Source organism: Schistocerca gregaria, chromosome 4, assembly GCF_023897955.1.
Source record: "Schistocerca gregaria isolate iqSchGreg1 chromosome 4, iqSchGreg1.2, whole genome shotgun sequence".
Lineage (NCBI taxonomy): Eukaryota > Metazoa > Arthropoda > Insecta > Orthoptera > Acrididae > Schistocerca > Schistocerca gregaria.
The window spans coordinates 676003573-676024767 of NC_064923.1; the positions used below are offsets into that span (position 1 = coordinate 676003573).

Sequence of the window (21195 nt, forward strand, 5' to 3'; positions counted from 1 at the left end):
TAAATTTTATATTGATCAGGACATAAAAGCGTTTGCCTTTGAGCTACAAATGAGAAATTTAATATATGTGATTACTACAGTATACTGTGTAATTCTTCATGAAAAATTTGATTAGTTATTGCACTCTTTGTCAGACAGAAGGAAGGAATTATTAATTTATGGTAATTTTAATGTGAATTTCGTGAAGGAATCTGACAGGAAAAGTGATCTAGATGTGCTTTTAGCCACTTATAATTTGGTATCAGCCATAATTTTTCATACCTGTGATGCCCACATAATAGCGTATTCATTCAGCAATCAGAAGTTAAAGAGAGATATGTCTATCTGGTGGAAAACGAATTATCAGGTCATGGTGCTTAGTTAATCACATTAGGCACCTTATCTCCGTGTATACATCAGAAACACTCAAAGAAAACAACAAGTCTGACTAATAACAAAACTACTGAAAATTTCAAAGAAAGCTTTAAAAATGTTGACTGGACTTAAATTGATAATAAGTTTAATGTTACCTCTAAAGTCAACATATTTCTTAAAGAGCTTATATCCCTTTTTGTAAATAGTTTTCCTAAAAAGACGGTTAAATGTAGCAATGAGAAGTCATTAAAGAAATCTGGGATCACTACAGATATCACAGTCTCTTTGTATCGAAAGAAAGACTTATCAAACAGCCAGAGTGAGCAATGAGGCAGAAATAGTTCCATGCTGTAAATACTACTACAACATATTCAAAATTTTTAAAAAATTGTGGAGTATGCACATATTGTCTGAAGTTGGCAGATCAGACGCGAAAATAAAATCAATTTCTCTTCTTCAGAAATGCTTTCCTTGCCATAATTTTGCTACATTTTATATCCTCCCTACATTCATCCTCATTATCTATTTTGCTCCCAAAATAGCAAAACTCGTCTACTTTAAGTTCCCTCAACATAACTTGATTTAATTCGATTACATTCAATTATCCTTGTTTTGTTTTTGTTGATATTAAAGCCTCTCGTTCAACTGCTCTTCCAGGTCCTTTGCTGTCTCGGGCAGAATTAAAATGTTGTCGGCAAACCTCAAAGTTTTTATTTCTTCTCCATCGATTTTAATTCCTACTCCAAATGATTTTGTTGTTTCCTTTACTGCCTGCTCAATACACAGATTTAATAACATCAGAGGTAGGCTACAACCCTGTCTCACTCCTTTCTTAATCCCTGCTTCCCTTTCATGCCCCTCTACTCTTATAACTACCATCTGGTTTCTATACAAATTGTAAATAGCCTTTTGTTCCTTGTATTTGATCCCTGCCACCTTCAGAATTTGAAACAGAGTATTCCACTCAACATTTCAAACAGAAAACAGAAAGTTGTACTGGATAGTCAAGAAGGTGCATCAGCATCATCAGAATGGGGAACAATCACCTGTGGAGTGCCTCAAAGCTCCATTCTGGGCCTCCTACTTTTTGTTATTTTTATTAATGATCTTCCTCTATGTACAGATTTTTGTAAATTCACCATCTTTGCTGATGACACTACGCTACTGGTTGATAACTCAGTGGATGAACTTGAGGTGACAGTTAATAAGGTTTTTAGTGATATTGTGAACTGGTTTAATGTAAATGGTCTTTCTATTAATCACAGTAAAATAAACTATGTCCAGTTTCAGACAGTCTCTAAAGAAGATGAACAAGAACAAAAACTAGGTGACATGCAGATAGCTAAGGTCGATAGTACAAAGTACCTTGGCTTACATATAGATAGCGAACTAAACTGGTCAAACCACATCTTGGATCTCTGCAAAAGGCTGAATTCGGCAACTTATGCTTTACGCATTATCTGCTCTTACAGAAATACGGAAACCAGTAAATCAGCTTATTATGGTTATTTTCATGCCATTATGGCATATGGAATCATATTCTGGGGAAATCAGCCACTTGCTAGGAAAGTGCTATCTGCACAGAAAAGAGCCATAAGAATCATGAGTGGAGCCCACCCTAGAGCCACATGCAGAAATCTTTTTAAAGAACTTCAAATCTTCACATCCATTGCACAATATATATTCTCCTTGATGTGTTTCATAAGGAAAATAAAAGCCCCTCTTCAAACCTAATAGTGGTTATCATAATCATGATACTAGAAGAAAAGATGATATCCACTATGAGCATGCAAACCTGAGTAAGGTACAGAAGGGGTCCACTTCAGTGGTTGTAAGATTTTTAATGTCCTCCATTCACAAATTAAGTGTTTAGTAGATGATGAGTTCTCGTTTAAGAAAAGCTTAAGGCAGTTCCTATTGCAAGGGTCACTTTATACTATAGAAGAGATCCTGAACCACGATGAATAGTACCCTAGTACCTGTACGGATAAGTCTCAGATACATTTCCCACTCTTCATTTGTTATCCTGTATATCTATTACTTGTGAACATCTTAAGTTTTCAGTAGTATATTTACTGTATGAACGTGTATAGAGTCTGTAATACTTAACTTTGTAACATTTATTTTTTTGTGATTTTAATTTGTAATGTTAATCTAAGCCATATAATTTTAATATGAATAATAGCAATATTTACAAAATACCATAAAAAGTTTGTAAAACTGACATGTTCCATATCCTGTGATGTATTCACAACATGGATCACCGGAACATGAAATAAATAAATAAATAAATAAATATCAAAAACTTTCTCTAAGTTTACAAATGCTAGATATGTAGCTTTGCCTTTTGTTAATCTATCTTCTAAGATAAGTTGTAGGGACAGTATTGCCCTGCATGTTCCAACATTTCTATGGAATCCAAACTGATCTTCCCTGAGATCGACTTCCAGTTTTTCCATTTGTCTGTAAAGGATTTGTGCTAGTATTTTGCAACCGTGGCTTATTAAACTGATAGTTTGGTCATTTTCACACCTGTCAACACCTGCTTTCTTTGGAATTTGAATTATTACATTCTTCTTGAAGTCTGAGGGTATTTCCCCTGTCTCATACATCTTACTCACCAGATGGTAGATTTTTGTTAGGATTGGCTCTCCCAAGGCCGTCAGTAATTCTAATAGAATGTTGTCTACTCCCAGGGGCTTATTTTGACTCAGGTCTTTCAGTGCTCTGTCAAACTCTTCACGCAGTATCGTATCTCCCATTTCATCTTCATCTACATCCTCTTCCATCTCCATAATATAGCTCTCAAGTACGTCGCCCTTGTATAGACCATCTATATACTCCTTCCGCCTTTCTGCCTTCCCTTCTTTGCTTAGAACTGGTTTTCTATGTGAGCTCTTGATATTCATACAAGTGGTTATCTTCTCTCTAAAGGTCTCTTTAATTTGCCTGTAGGCAGTGTCTATCTTACTCCTGGTAATATATGCTTCTACATCCTTACACTTATCCTGTAGTCATTCCTGCTTAGCCATTTTGCACTTCCTGTCGATCTCATTTTTTAGATGTTTGTATTCCTTTTTGTTTGCTTCATTTACTGAATTTTTAAATTTTCTCCTTTCATCAATTAAATTCAGTACCTCTTCTGTTACCCATGGATTTCTACTAGCCCTCGTCTTTTTACCTTCTGTAGTGAAACAAGCACTGTATCTTTTGAGAGATACAGATGCGAGCGAGTGTGCCGGGACTTACCTCAGTTCACTGTTAGTAGTGCCATGTTACCACAACTCATCTGTGCGTAGTACACAAGTATTGCACCATTATTTAAGAATGGAATTAAAAGTTAAAGTTGCTTTTCCAAACTTTGTTAGGATGTGCTTTAGTATATTAAATCCCAGAATGCTCAGGTCAGTATTTTTCCCTAAATTTATTGTTTTAAGAAAAAAATAAATGGCACTAAATAATAAAGCTAGAAACCTAAAAATTGGTCATAAGGTGCAGATGTATGTCAAAATTAGCTGATACCAAGTGTCAGTGTGGTTAAACAAATATTTTGGTCAGAATCTGCATTTTTGAGAAAAATTGAAGACACTAAATATTAGACTTAGAAATATGAAAATTTGTATGAAGCTTCAGTTCAACATTAAAATATTAATTATGTAACCCCACTGAGCTACCTGTAATAGTTTTTGAGTAATTTGCAGAAAACTAAATTTGGAACTAAAACGTCTTTGTTTGCAGTGATTAAGTATCTGTTACAGTAATGCTAGAAAGTTTTGGTTACAGCTCATGATGAAACGTATTAAATAATAGAGCTACAACAACTTTCAAGGCCTGGATGAAAATAATAACAAATACAAGGTCTCTTAAAGTTGTAGTGCAGAGGTAAGTTTCTACTGTCAGTTCTGTTCTGAAAATTTTAGACGGCAAAGTTTAAATGCAGATGAGCTAAAACTTTTTCTGTGATTTTAACCAACTTAACTACATGCATACAAAAATGATGAAGTATCTAAATTAATATGCAACAGTGTTATGAAATATTATGTGTCCAAGAAAGCGGCCGTTTAGAAGCTGTTACCGTGGGCTCAAGATGCAAGACTAGGTTTTACTTCACACTCAGCCAGTGTACGACCCTTGTCAGTCAAACACTGGAGTGCTCGCTGCCTCAGATGATGTCAGAGACAGGCTGTAACTAAACGTTTATTTTCAGTAATAATACAAAGTGAACTCATGAGGACTGTACACCATCCTGGATTGCTTAGATTTCACACAAGTAACTGTTAGTGTGCCACCCGTAATGCTAACAAATCCGCGTGGCAGGTGGTGACAGTTATTTTCCACTTTTGTGGCGAGCAATTATTTTGATTATCAGAAGTCAGGGCGAAAGGCAATTTAGTAAGAACTTACAAGAGAGGTCGCCTCTGAACTGCTCATAGTGCTGTTTAGGATAGAGAGATTTATTGTCAGTATTAACGTAGTGAATATTACGATGTAGAGTGTGTGAAACTTTAAATATATCTATCAATTAGAACCTTAATTCTTGATTTATATCATAGTCCTGAGCCCACTGAGCAAAAGAGAATAGAAACATTCTTTCAGTGGGCTGGACAAGAATGTGGACTTGCAGACTATGAACTATGGTCAGTATGTTCTCCATCGCTTTCTGGCTGACCGCAGAAATAGTTTCCAGGCTCTCATAAAAGATGGTGAACAATATTCCAATATTTACAGTAATTCAAAAATATTCTAAAATTTCAATTGTTTTCCCCTATTGCTTATGGCTGATAATATGATTATATATTATTATTATTATTTCTTTCCTTTCTCAGACGTTATGTCTGGTTAAACATGGAAAGTGATGTGGACCTTGATCAAGCGTGACTTCCTTTTAACTGTATGGTATATGTTACATTGCATTTAGGAACTTTTGGGTAATTGAACATGTATCAATAATTACAGATTTCTGTAGTTGTATATATACGTTTGGATGTAGCTGTATTGTGTTGATGTACTGGTGGATATTGTGTGGTATTACTCCTGCTGTTGATAGTATAATTGGTATAATGTCAACTTTATCCTGATGCCACATGTCCTTGACTTCCTCAGCCAGTTGGATGTATTTTTCAATTTTTTCTCCTGTTTTCTTCTGTATATTTGTTGCATTGGGTATGGATATTTCGATTAGTTGTGTTAATTTCTTCTTTTTATTGGTGAGTATGAAGTCAGGTTTGTTATGTGGTGTTGTTTCATCTGTTATAATGGTTCTGTTCCAGTATAATTTGTATTCACATTCTCCAGTACATTTTGTGGTGCATACTTGTATGTGGGAACATGTTGTTTTATTAGTTTATGTTGTATGGCAAGTTGTTGATGTATTATTTTTGCTACATTTTGGTCTACATTAATGATTTCCCATCACACGTTAGGGATTTTGAATCAGTACTGTTTGCAGATGACACCAGTCTGCTGATAGAAGCGAATAATGAAGAAAATCTTACTGCATCTGCAAAAGATATTACAAAAGGAGTGTCTGAATGGTTTACCAGAAACAGGCTAACAGTTAAGCCCCAAAAAACACTACACATGAATTTCCACACCGATAAAAATAAAAAATAATAATAAAAGAAAAAAACCGGCACGACCTGTAATATGTATAGACAACCAAAACATTAGTTCTGTCAATGAAACTAAAGTTCTTGGGATTCATATCCAGGAAAATTTTAAATCGAACACTCATACCACAGCCCTAAATTCAAAACTAGCAAAAATGAGCTATGTGGTAAGAATTCTCTGCAACAGTACTAGTGCAGAAACAGTTAGGGCTGTATACTTTGCTCGTGTACATTCAATACTGAAGTACGGTATCATTTTCTGGGGAAATGTACATCAGGCCATAACAGTTTTCAGGAAACAAAAGGCAATTATAAGAATAATGAAACAAGTGAGCAGCAGAAAATCATGCAAACCTTTCTTTAAAGATCTAAAGATCCTACCCCTTCCCTGCATTTATATACTGGAAGTAGTCATGCATGTCAAAAAAAGCATACTGAGAAAAGAAAACCTTTTTCCTCAAAACAAAAGTGTCCATGATTACAGTACCAGGTCAGACAGTGACATACATGTCAATCATTGTAACACCACATTATGCTAAAAAGGTGTATATCATGCAGGAACAAAACTTTACAACAGATTACCAAGACATATAAAATCTCTTACTGAACTACAAAGCTGTAAAAAGTCTGTGACAGCATATCTTCTGAAAAACTGCTACTATTCAAACTCACTGTATCTTATGCAAGAAAAAATGTAATTTAGAAAGAAATGTCTGCTTGTGTCTGTGTATGTGCGGATGGATATGTGTGTGTGTGTGTGTGTGTGTGTGTGTGTGTGTGTGTGTGTGTGTGTGTGTGTGTGTGTGCGTGAGTGTACACCTGTCCTTTTTTCCCCCCTAAGGGAAGTCTTTCCGCTCCCGGGATTGGAATGACTCCTTACCCTCTCCCTTAAAACCCACATCCTTTCGTCTTTCCCTCTCCTTCCTGAAGAAGCAACCATCGGTTGTGAAAGCTAGTAATTCTGTGTGTGTGTTTGTGTGTTTTGTTCATTGTGCCTGTCTGCCGGCGCTTTCCCGCTTGGTAAGTCTTGGAATCTTTCTTTTTAATATAAAAAATGTAATTTGTATCTTTAATTGTAGAAATAAGTTATAAACATACAGTATTTCAAAAATTTGTAATTATTAACTGTATAGATACAATTTGTCATAAAAAATTATAAAATTTATGTTTGAAATTTGAAAATCCAATAGCAAAAAAAGGTTTTCTGTCCACTATCCTGTGTACAATATATGTACTTAAAATGAGATTTATATGGACAAATAAATAAATAAATAAATAAATAAATGTCTTCTGGGGTATTCTGTATTTGCTGTTATTGTACATCCGCTTGCAATGTGATTTACTATTTCTATTTGTTGTTTGCAAAGTCTACATTTATCTGTTGTGGTACTGGGATCTTTAATAATATGCTTGCTGTAATATCTGGTGTTTATTGTTTGATCCTGTATTGCAATCATGAATCCTTCAGTCTCACTGTATATATTGCCTTTTCTTAACCATGTGTTGGATGCGTCTTAATTGATGTGTGGCTGTGTTAGATGATACGGGTGCTTACCATGTAGTGTTTTCTTTTTCCAAATTACTTTCTTCATATCTGTTGATCTTATGTGATCTAAAGGGTTGTAGAACTGGTTATGAAATTGCAAAGGTGTAGCTGATGTATTTATATGAGTGATTGCTTTGTGTATTTTGCTAATTTCTGCTTGTTCTATAAAGAATTTTCTTAAATTGTCTACCTGTCCATAATGTAGGTTTTTTATGTCAATAAATCCCCTTCCTCCTTCATTCTGCTTAATGTGAATCTTTCTGTTGCTGAATGTATGTGATGTATTCTATATTTGTGGCATTGTGACCGTGTAAGTGTATTGAGTGCTTCTAGGTCTGTGTTACTCCATTTCACTATTCCATTATTATTATTATTATTATTATTATTATTATTATTATTATTATTATTAACCCACCACCTCCCACTACTAGATCCTCTGCTGCCTTCAATATTTCATCTCTCAAAGCTACCCATTCTTCTTCTACTGTATTTCTTTCCCCCATTCCTGTCGATCGTTCCCTTATGCTCTCCCTGAAACTGAGTGCAACCTCTGGTTCTTTCAGTTTATCCAGGTCTCATCTCCTTAAATTCCCACCTTTTTGAAGTTTCTTCAGTTTTAATCTATAGTTCATAACCAATAGATTGTGGTAAGAGTCCACATCTGCCCCTGGAAATACCTTACAATTTAAAACTTGGTTCCTAAATATCTGTTTTACCATTACATAATCAATCGGAAACCTTCCAGCGTCTCCAGGCCTCTTCCACATACACAATCTTCTTTCATGATTCTTAAACCAAGTTATCTTCTGTGCAAAATTCTACCGGGCAGCTTCCTGTTTCATTCCTTACCCCCATACCATATTCACCTACTACTTTTCCTTCTCTTCCTTTTCCTACTATTGAATTCCAGTCCCCCATGACTATTAAATTTTCGCCTTCCTTCACTATCTGAATAATTTGTTTTATTTCATCATACATTTCTTCCATCTCTTCATCATCTGCGGAGCTAGTTGGCATATAAACTTGAACTACTGTGGTAGGCATGGGCTTTGTGTCTATCTTCACTACAATAATGCATTCACTATTCTGTTCGTAGTAGCTTATCCAGCTACTATTTTTTTTTAATTAATTACTACATCTACTCCTGCATTACCCCTATTTGATTCTGTATTTATAACCCTGTATTCACCTGACCAGAAGTCTTGTTCATCTTGCCACCAAACTTCACTAATTCCCGCTATATCTAGCTGTAACCTATCCATTTCCCTTTTTAAATTTTCTGACCTACCTGCCCGATTAAGGGATCTGACATTTCACACTCCGATCCGTAGAGTGCCAGTTTTCTTTCTCCTGATACAAAGCAGATAATATCTCCAATAAGACATTACTTAGTTGTGGCTTATAGTATGTAATACTATTAGTCATGTATTTAATGCATCTTTTACTCAGAGTGATTTTTCAAAAAGACTGAAAAAATGCCATTGTTAGGAGTCTGTAAAAAGTGTAGCTCCATAGATTTCAATAACTATCACCCATCGTTATTCCTTACATTATTTTGAAAGTTTATAGAAGGTAATGTACTTCAGGTTTGTCTCCCAGCCATTTAGTAAAAGGATATTTAGCCAATCACTGTTTGAATTTCAAAAGGAACAGTCAACTGAATTGGCTATTTATACACTTATGAGCAAATAATAAAATCTTTTAACGTTAAAATACTACTGGTTGGAATCTTCTGTGACTTATTGAAGGCTTTTGATTGTGGTAGTCACAATATTGTATTAGAAAAGTTAAGTTTTTGTGTAATACATAGCTCAGCAAATGCTTGGTTTGGTTCTTATTTCAGAAACAGAACGCAGAAAGTTTCACTAGGCTGTTCAGGTAATACAAAGAGGGACACCACATCATCTGTGTGAGAAGAAATTACAATTATAGAACCGCTACTGTTCTTGCTTTATGTTAATGATGTGCCATGTAATTGGAATCAGGAGACAGAATTACTCAATTTACAGATGATACAAGTGGTGTTGGGAAGCTGGGAAAAGGAGCATCAACAGAGAAAATAGTAAACGATGTTTTTATGAAAGTTAGTGAATGGTTTAGTACAAATGGACTAACTTTACACTTCAGAAAAAAATGGAAGTCATCCATTGTCAAAAATATGCCATCTCCTATTAACCTAGTATAACAACATTGAAGATAAGAGAACCACTTGTACGAACATCAAGAGCACAGATGGAAACCCAGTTCTAAGCAAAGAAGGGAAAGCAGAAAGGTGGAAGGAGTATATAGAGGGTCTATACAAGGGCGATGTACTTGAGGACAATATTATGGAAATAGAAGAGGAAGTAGATGAAGATGAAATGGGAGATACGATACTGCGTGAACAGTTTGACACAGCACTGAAAGACCTGAGTCGAAACAAGGCCCCCGGAGTAGACAACATTCCATTGGAACTACTGACGGCCTTGGGAGAGCCAGTCCTGACAAAACTCTACCATCTGGTGAGCAATATGTATGAGACAGGTGAAATACCCTCAGACTTCAGGAAGAATATAATAATTCCAATCCCAAAGAAAGCAGGTGTTGACAGATGTGAAAATTACCGAACTGTCAGTTTAATAAGTCACAGCTGCAAAATACTAACGCAAATTCTTTACAGACGAATGGAAAAACTAGTAGAATCCGACCTCGGGGAAGATCAGTTTGGATTCCGTAGAAATGTTGGCACATGTGAGGCAATACTGACCGTACGACTTATCTTAGAAGCTAGATTAAGGAAGGGTAAACCTACGTTTCTAGCATTTGTAGACTTAGAGAAAGCTTTTGACAATGTTGACTGGAATACTCTCTTTCAAATTCTGAAGGTGGCTACGGTAAAATACAGGGAGCGAAAGGCTATTTACAATTTGTACAGAAACCAGATGGCAGTTATAAGAGTCGAGGGGCATGAAAGGGAAGCAGTGGTTGGGAAGGGAGTGAGACAGGGTTGTAGCCTCTCCCCGAAGTTATTCAATCTGTATATTGAGCAAGCAGTGAAGGAAACAAAAGAAAGGTCAGAGTAGGTATTAAAATCCTTGGAGAAGAAATAAAAACTTTGAGGTTCGCCGATGACATTGTAATTCTGTCAGAGACAACAAAGGACTTGGAAGAGCAGTTGAACAGAATGGACAGTGTCTTGAAAGGAGGATGTCAGATGGACATCAACAAAAGCAAAATGAGGATAATGGAATGTAGTTGAATTACGTTGGGTGATGCTGAGGGAATTAGATTAGGAAATGAGACACTTAAAGTAGTAAAGGAGTTTTGTTATTTGGGGAGCAAAATAACTGATGATGGTAGAAGTAGAGAGGATATAAAATGTAGACTGCCAATGGCAAGGAAAGCGTTTCTGAAGAAGAGAAATTTGTTAACATCGAATATACAGGGTGTTTCAAAAATGACCGGTATATTTGAAACGGCAATACAAACTGAACGAGCAGCGATAGAAATACACCGTTTGTTGCAATATGCTTGGTAGAACAGTACATTTTCAGGCAGAAACCTTTGACAACGTGTCTGGAGGAATGGCTTCACATGCAGATGAGATGTACTGCTTCAGCTGTTCAATTGTTTCTGGATTCTGGCGGTACACCTGGTCTTTCAAGTGACCCCACAGAAAGAAGTCACAGGGGTTCATGGCTGGCGAATAGGGAGGCCAATCCACGCCACCTCCTGTATGTTTCGGATAGCCCAAAGCAATCACACGATCATCAAAATATTCATTCAGGAAATTAAAGACGTCGGCCGTGCGATGTGGCCGGGCACCATCTTGCATAAACCACGAGGTGTTCGCAGTGTCGTCTGAGGCAGTTTGTACTGCCACAAATTCACGAAGAATGTCCATATAGCGTGATGCAGTAATCGTTTCAGATCTGAAAAATGGGCCAATGATTCCTTTGGAAGAAATGGCGGCCCAGACCAGTACTTTTTGAGGATGCAGGGACGATGGGACTGGAACATGGGGCTTTTCGGTTCCCCATATGCGCCAATTCTGTTTATTGACGAAGCCGTCCAGGTAAAAATAAGCTTCGTCAGTAAACCAAATGCTGCCCACATGCATATCGCCGTCATCAATCCTGTGCACTATATCATTAGTGAATGTCTCTCTTGCAGCAATTGTAGCAGCACTGAGGGGTTGCCGCGTTTGAATTTTGTATGGATAGAGGTGTAAACTCTGGCGCATGAGACAATACGTGGACATTGGCGTCATTTGGACCGCAGCTGTAAAACGGCGAACGGAAACCCGAGGCCGCTGTTGGATCACCTGCTGCACTAGCTGCGCGTTGCCCTCTGTGGTTGCCATACGTGGTCGCCCTACCTTTCCAGCACGTTCATCCGTCACGTTCCCAGTCCGATGAAATTTTTCAAACAGATCCTTTATTGTATCGCTTTTCGGTCCTTTGGTTACATTAAACCTCCGTTGAAAACTTCGTCTTGTTGCAACAACACTGTGTTCTAGGCGGTGGAATTCCAACACCAGAAAAATCCTCTGTTCTAAGGAATAAACCATGTTGTCCACAGCACACTTGCACATTGTGAACAGCACACGCTTACAGCAGAAAGACGACGTACAGAATGGTGCACCCACAGACTGCGTTGTCTTCTATATCTTTCACATCACTTGCAGCGCCATCTGTTGCTGAAAATTGTAACTACTGTAATTTCGAAAGTTTGTCCGCCTGAAAATGTACAGTTGTCCCAAGCATATTGCAACAAAGGGTGTATTTCTATCGCTGCTCATTTAGTTTTTATTGCCGTTTCAAATATACTGGTCATTTTTGAAACACCCTGTAGATTTATGTATCAGGAAGTCGTTTCTGAAAGTATTTGTATGGAGTGTAGCCATGTATGGAAGTGAAACATGGACGATAAATAGTTTGGACAAGAAGAGAATAGAAGCTTTCGAAATGTGGTGCTACAGAAGAATGATGAAGATTAGATGGGTAGATCACATAACTAATGAGGAAGTATTGAGTAGGATTGGGGAGAAGAGAAGTTCGTGGCACAACTTGACCAGAAGAAGGGATCGGTTGGTAGGACATGTTCTGAGCATCAAGGTATCACCAATTTAGTATTGGAGGGCAGCGTGGAGGGTAAAAATCGTAGAGGGAGACCAAGAGATGACTACACTATGCAGATTCAGAAGGATGTAGGTTGCAGTGGGTACTGGGAGATGAAGAGGCTTGCACAGGATAGAGTAGCATGGAGAGCTGCATCAAACCAGTCTCAGGACTGAAGACCACAACAACAACAACAACAAGAAATAATAAACAGTGTAGAAAATTATAAATTCGTAGGTATGCAAGTTGGTGAAAACTTAAACTGGAAAAAACCATATAGTACATCTGCTAAAACATCTAGTTTCTGTTACTTTTACTGTAAGAATTATTGTCAACTTTTGGGGTACAAAAGTCAATAAGTTAAGATATTTTCATTCATTGATGTTTTATGGGTTAAAGTTTTGAGGTAACTCCTCACTTAGGTAAAAGGTATTCATTGCACAAAAGAAAGTAATTAGAGTTATGTGCGTAATTCATAAATGTACATCTTCTCTTTAAGTAGCTGGGAATGTTAAACACAGCCTCACAGTACATTTATTCACTTACGAAATTTGCTATCAACAATCCTTCTAAGTTTAAGTGAAACAGACATTCACAACACCTGAAGGAAAAATGATCTGCATTATCCTTTACTAAATATAACTTTGGCTCAGAAAGAGCTGAAATATTCAGCTTTAAAACTCTTTGAGAATATACAGATGGAATTAAAATGCCTGACAGATAGCAGAAGTGTTTTCAACTTTAGTTTAAAGAGATATCTCGTTAAGAACTTGTTCTATACCATAGAAGATCAGCATTCTACATTTGAGATAGGGAACAAGTAACTAACTGTAATTAAGGTTTGACATTAGTCTTATTAAGAAAAATTGTGTGCAGAGACAGAAACACGTTACTGGTGTGTAGTTGTGTAAAGGAACATAGCAAGACATCCAGCAAAGAAAAGTAAGGATTCCAGTACTGTATCCATGAAAGGAAAATATTAACTTTATAATCTATTTTTATGTGAGATCTTTACATAAGGGATTGATTGCAATTGTGAAAGTCATTACTTATTTACATAATTTGACGTATGAGTTAAGTATAGTAGCTGAACATATCGCAAGATTATTTGTCTAAACGAGAAGTATGCTGTGTGACATGTCAGTCTGTAAGTGTGAAGTATATCCTTTTATATTCGTTACCAATGAATGATACAAATGAAAAAATGATAAAAAATTGTGATTTAGAAGAGCACAGCTCCTGTGTGAATTAATTAATTATTTTCATGTGAAAAACTAGCACAAGGGACAATGAAAGAAGGGACAATGTTGCAGTAACTTCATAAGAGAAACTATGCAACTGCAATACACACATTCCATGAATCACTGGCCTACAGTGCTACAGTTGAGTAGCATTTTGTACAAGAGTAAGTGGAAGGGGGGGGGGGGGGCACTGTAACTGTATTCTGTGTGAAACAAATCAGTTAATTGTTCTTTCTTATATGCCACTTGGAACTGTCAATTTGGTTTCTTAATTATGAAATTAAGTGATGTTCTCAATTTGATGTGAAGATTGAAGTGCTTCTCATATGTTTATTTATTTTGCCATCTGTGGACATTTTAAAACTGGTTGTTGTCAGTTGTGTACATTCATATATTTATACAGTTTGTTGTTACATGTAGTTAAACATTGTGACACATAAGTTATTTACAATAATTTTTGCTCCTTATCAAAATATTGTGAAACATAAGCTATTTACAATCATTTTGTACTACGTAATTCACTTATAGTGTAAAAGCAGTGTTCGTGCAAAAACAATTTAAGATTTTTCTAAAGTGGTACATGTTATATGCTTCTTTTATTTTCTGCTGCAGTCTATTATACCGTTTTACACCTTCATACAAGAAGCTTATGTTTATTCTTCCTGTCTAGGTGAAGACAGTGACTTGTTCTTGTACTATAGTTATGAAAACTGCTATTTGTGCTATAATTTTCTATATTTTTCTTGATGTACACTATGGTTTGGAATATAAATTCACAAGAAACAGTTAGAATTTCTAACATTTTGAAAAGTTCTCTCCAATGGGCCTGCTTACTGCTCTTTGTTATAATTCTTACTGCTCTCTTGTGCATTTTAAATACCATTTGTAAATTTTGGGCACTGTTTCCCCAGAAAATAATACCACAACTGATTACTGAATGAACATATCTAAAGCATACAGTTCTCAAACATTCACTACTGCATGCAGATACGACGACTCTATGTGCATAACATGTTTTGGATATCTTTTTTGCGAGTTTCATAGCATGTTCATTCCACTTCATTTGGCTGTCAATGCGCAACCCTAAGAATTTTGTTGTAGGTACATCATCTATGGAGATGTTATCCAGTTTTAAATTCAAGGGACTCTGTTTTCTGTTCATTCTAAAGCATATTGTATTTGTTTTCTTTACGTTGAAGGTTATTTTGTTTTCCTGAGACCATCTGTGAACATCCCTCAACACTTCAGTAGAATTTTCTGACATTTGTGCTGGTGTCTTACTGGTGATTACTATGTTGCTGTCATCCACACACAGTATCTTCTCTCCATGTCTGATATGTTGCGGGAAATCATTTGTGTACAGCAGAAATAATACAGGGCCTAGTACACTTCCTTGAGGGACCCCAATATTGATATATTGTGGATCAGATATTTGTTTCTCAATGTACTTTGATCCACTGGAGACGTGTGATCTCTACTGACTGTACTCTGTTTTCTAGATGTGAATGAAGCCATTTGAGAACCACTCCCCTTACTCCTAGTGCCTCTAATTTATGCAAGAGCTTCTGGTGGTGAACTGTATCAAATGCCTTAGACAGGTCTAGGAAAAGGCCAGTTACATAGCTGTTCTCATCTAGTGCTTCTAAAACTGTTTTTGTTAATTGTGCTATTGCAGATTCTGTACCTTTACCAGGCCTGAAACAGTGCTGGTCATTGCAGAGGTGGTTGAATTTACTTAGATAGCTCAAAATCCTGTTTTTCATTATTGTTTCTATCACTTTGGGAAAGCATGACAATAGGGCTATTGGTCTGTAGTTCTCAACGTTTTCTAGATCACCTTTCTTGTGAACTGGTAAAATTTTGGCATGCTTCAGATAGTCAGGGAAGCAACCAGTTTTGAAGGATTCATTTATGATTACTGTAATGGTTTGAAGAAAAGACAGAAAATGTGTATGAGAACTGACAGTATATTTATTGGAGAAAAGTAAAAAGTGTTGTAAGCCATTGTCTTTCAGCAGTTATTTCATCAGAAGGAGAATAGGTTGCTGCATTCTACATTATGGTAAACTGATAAACTGAAGAAATACAGAATAATATTTAGTCTTTACTGCTTGAAGTGAATCTTAACAATACAGAGGTCACAAAGACTAGAATAAACACTTGTATTTGTTAATGTGCTCCTCTTGAATTTCCTTGCAGTCTGATAAAAGCAGCAATAGTTGTTTAGTGTGGTACTCTCATGACAACATAAAAATGTAGTAGAAGTATAAGTGCAGGAAGTTACTGTCATTTGCCAAACCAACTACATCCCAGAAAGGGAGAAGCAGAAAACAAAGAAAATCGAAAACTTATTTTGTCTGATGGCTCAAATAACAATACACTTTTGGAACAGATGGAATATGAAGTTAGCTCAAAGGGGCCCCCTCAGTCTACAAGCATATCCCCCTATCTTACCATTCCATAAAGAGAAAGAGAAAAATCCCTTAACATGGTTTCCTATTTCAGTGAAACGAAGATGGGATCAAGATTCATGTGGAAGAACTGAAACTCATAATACTGATGAGGCCAGTGTATTTGTCTCTAGGAGACAAATTCCAAAGACATATGCGTCCCTTGTATAGAGTGTTTGGTGGCTCCATAGAAAGGCCTCAGTAAGCAGAGGGTTAATTACAGTGTACCCTGCCTTGTTTCTACCTCTTTACACCAATTTAACTTTGAAAGCAGTTGTTGCAATAGTGCAAGTGTCACACACAGTAGCAATATTTTTCCTGTACCTACCTGCTAATGATCATTTAGACAGCAAGGCATTTATAGACCTTATTGCACCATTTCACTGCCCGTTCTGCTTTTGCAAGGAACATGCTCTGTGAATGAACCACCTAAACATTTTGGGGATCAGGATGTCTCAGCTTCATATGTTCAGAAACATGTCTGCTTAACGTGAGGCACCACGTGTACTTCAACATTACTAGGGTATCATTTTCTGTCATTGAACTCTTGATATAGTCACCACCTTTGCTGATTTGTTATGTGTAAAGGGGTTGACAATTTGCACTCCAGTGGCATATTATGTGGAAAGGGGTTGACAATTTGCACTCCAGTTGCTAATTCCTGTTGAGCATTCACCTAACCGATTGAACAGTAAACAAAAGGCAATATCTGAAATCAATGCTCAGCAAGACTAGCTGCAGAGTGTACAGGCAACTGATTGTCTTTGAATATTTTCAGAGCATCCTGGAATATGTGGACTACATTACAATTTTGATTCATCAAGTCAGTGCTTGCATCCAATCAATTTTAATGACATCTGTGAAGATCAGTGGTCCTCTGGTGGGTTGAGGAGTGCCACTTCAATCAGGTTGAGGTTTGTGATGCTGCAATAGTTGCTGATCAAGTCTAGAGAACATTGCACTTTTTGCATAACAAAATAAAATGCCATTGCATTGTAAATGAGAGCAGGAGGAGTTCATGGCGTGAATTCATGAACATATGAATTATTCCAGTAAGGCAGCTTCAGTATGGGGGATCATCAACAGGATTTTTGGGTGAGGTGTGTGATGTCCTGTTACAGGGGTAATGTGCTGTGGAACTTGTCAGACCAGACCAAGATAAACACCCCAAGTAGTGGTGAACCATTTCACAGAAATGCCTGCTATTACCAGTAGAGTTCAGCTTTGTGTCATCACAAAGCTGTAACTAGAGGGACAGTTGAGACTTTGAATTCAGCTAACCAATTACCTTAGTGGAAGCTGTGTTTGAGAGTACTATCGCCCATGAGACTGCACTTGGCCATATAATTTCCTGCAGCTACTAACTATAGCACCTGACTGATAGTGCAAAAGAAATCCCCTCAGCCTTCCCAAAATCCTTGATGTGTGGAGAAGTTCATCCTTATTCTTAATTCAAAACCAAGGAAGGGTCATATTTGCCCAGTGGATATGCCAGTCTTGTGCTCAAAGATTGTGAGGAAAAGATCTTGGAGCCTGACAGTAAAGCATGGATATTCAGAATCAGAATTTTAATACCTCATAACATTCATACATAAATCATTGATTTAATATACAGGAGACTTTCCAATATAAGTTATATAATTAGGGCACATACTGTGTCTCAAAAAGACCTAAAATAAATCTTACTTTGCAACCATCTGTACAAGTTTTATTACACTTCTCAACAAATAAAGCTTTGCCATCATTTAAAAGTATTGTTGTTGAGTAATAACATTTTTGCACAAGGATAACATTTTACCAAACCTGTACTGTGAAAGTTTTTCACTTTTAGTTTATTGAGGAGTCTGGAAGTGGACTTTTAGTCTGTGAGATGGTAACAAGAAATCATCTTCATTTCTCAGATCACAGATGTGTTGGAAATGATTTTCTATGAATGTTTCTGGATTGTTACATATAAAGATAAACAATACATAAATATAAATACATGAATAGGTACAATAATTAGGTACCTAACTAGTGGTTGACATGAATCCCTAGATTTAATATTAAAATCCTTACAGCTCATTTGTCACTTAAGTTGTGGATCCAGGAGATATGATTCCACAAATCATAACTTGACTTTTCTGGAGGCAGTGCTACAACAGGCTTTCCTGAGAAAGCAACACGTCATAGGTGTTTATTTCAATCCTAAGAAGGCCTCAGATAACTCGGTCAGTTGGACTTCCAATGAGATTCAGCCATCTTTATATGGTGCTTCATAGGCAGTATTTTAGATACAAAGTCAGGTTTGACCAGATTATTTTGAACAGATTAGTGTCCTACAAGGAAGAATATCACTGTCTTTGCCATCACCATTTGTAACATAATTTTAAGAAGAAGCCATCACAGTGGTTCTTATCTGTGGATGATTGTGCCATTTTTCGCTGCTTCTCCAACCTTTGAACAGCAACAGCAACAGCAACATGTCCGCTGCAACTTCAATGAAAGAGGTTAGAGGGATGGGTACTGCATAGAGATTTCAAGTTATAGGCATGGAAAGTAGTGTACATTGATTTCAATTCATCACAGTAGTGATGAGTGACTTTGTTCAAATGTAAAATATATTGTGAGATGTCTGGAAATTATACTTGATTGTAAACTCATGTGGTTACCACACATAAGGATCTTCAATACATACAAAAGCGGCAAGACTCAGTCAATACATTCGCTGCGCAGTGCCGATGGTACTGTTATCGATGACTGTTCCGCTAAAGCGGAGTTATTGAACGCAGTTTTCCGAAATTTCTTCACCAGGGAAAACGAATGGAATATTCCAGAATTTGAAACACGAACATCTGCTAGCATGAGTTTCTTAGAAGTAGATACCTTAGGGGTTGCGAAGCAACTCAAATCGCTTGATACGGGCAAGTCTTCACGTCCAGATTGTATACCGATTAGGTTCCTTTCAGATTACGCTGTTACTATAGCTCCCTACTTAGCACTCATATACAACCGCTCGCTCACCGATAGATCTGTACCTACAGATTGGAAAATTGCGCAGGTCGCACCAGTGTTCAAGAAGGGTAGTAGGAGTAATCCATTTAACTACAGACCTATATCATTGACGTTGGTCGGCAGTAGGGTTTTGGAGCATATACGGTATTCAAACATTATGAATCACCTCAAAGGGAACGATCTATTGACACGTAATCAGCATGGCTTCAGAAAACGTCGCTCTTGTGCAACGCAGCTAGCTCTTTATTCCCACGAAGTAATGGCCGCTATCGACAGGGGATCTCAAGTTGATTCCGTATTTCTAGATTTCCGGAAAGCTTTTGACACCGTTCCTCACAAGCGACTTCTAGTCAAGCTGCGGAGCTATGGGGTATCGTCTCAGTTGTGCGACTGGATTCGTGATTTCCTGTCAGGAAGGTCGCAGTTCATAGTAATAGACGGCAAATCATCGAGTAAAACTGAAGTGATATCAGGTGTTCCCCAGGGAAGCGTCCTGGGACCTCTACTGTTCCTGATCTATATAAATGACCTGGGTGACAATCTGAGCAGTTCTCTTAGATTGTTCGCAGATGATGCTGTAATTTACCGTCAAGTAAGGTCATCCGAAGACCAGTATCAGTTGCAAAGTGATTTAGAAAAGATTGCTGTATGGTGTGTCAGGTGGCAGTTGACGCTAAATAAATAAAAGTGTGAGATGATCCACATGAGTTCCAAAAGAAATCCGCTGGAATTCGATTACTCGATAAATAGTACAATTCTCAAGGCTGTCAATTCAACTAAGTACCTGGGTGTTAAAATTACGAACAACTTCAGTTGGAAGGACCACATAGATAATATTGTTGGGAAGGCGAGCCAAAGGTTGCGTTTCATTGGCAGGACACTTAGAAGATGCAACAAGTCCACTGAAGAGACAGCTTACACTACACTCGTTCGTCCTCTGTTAGAATATTGCTGTGCGGTGTGGGATCCTTACCAGGTGGGATTGACGGAGGACATCGAAAGGGTGCAAAAAAGGGCAGCTCGTTTTGTATTATCATGTTATAGGGGAGAGAGTGTGGCAGATATGACACACGAGTTGGGATGGAAGTCATTACAGCATAGACGTTTTTCATCGCGGCGAGACCTTTTTACGAAATTTCAGTCACCAACTATCTCTTCCGAATGCAAAAATATTTTGTTGAGCCCAACCTACATAGGTAGGAATGATCATCAAAATAAAGTAAGAGAAATCAGAGCTCGAACAGAAAGGTTTAGGTGTTCGTTTTTCCCGCTCGTTGTTCGGGAGTGGAATAGTAGAGAGATAGTATGATTGTGGTTCGATGAACCCTCTGCCAAGCACTTAAATGTGAATTGCAGAGTAGTCATGTAGATGTAGATGTAGATCCTTTATGGCACTAAGGTTTTTAAAATGTCTTAGACACATGCCTTAGGGAACAGAGAGAAAATATCTGCTCCAGTTGGATAAGATTTTCTTGCACTTATAATTACATTGTGTGTGTGTCAGGTAGAAGGTTCAGCAAGACCTTTGTGTAGGAGTCATAGATGGTATCCACCATGAAGGAGTAACACTGATCACAGTTGTGTTTAGGACCATCCCAGTAACAAGTCTCTGTGCTATGGCTAATGAGGCTCCATTCTCTATCTGGTGGTACCTGCTGAAAAGGCAACAAGGATATGGATTGTTGCCTAATCCACAACCAACAACATTCTACAAGGCTGACTGCCCATTGATGGAACTGACAATTACTTATGAACAGCAAAGTGATTTGGGACCTTGATGGCAGCAAATGCAGTAGCAGTTGCTATATCTCAGATTCCATTCCCTACTCTGTACTCCAAGGATCCAGTACTAGTTAAAAGTTGCTGGAGAGTACCACAGATTTATTTTCTTAAAACAAGTTT

The 21195-nt window shown here is 37.3% G+C and overlaps 1 protein-coding gene across 1 annotated transcript in view; it reads left to right on the forward strand.

The window, feature by feature from the left end:
- Nucleotides 1–21195, forward strand: part of LOC126266622 (centrosomal protein of 78 kDa-like) — a 234705-nt gene that overhangs the window by 123714 nt on the left and 89796 nt on the right. The gene's annotated exons all lie outside the window — the stretch shown is intronic.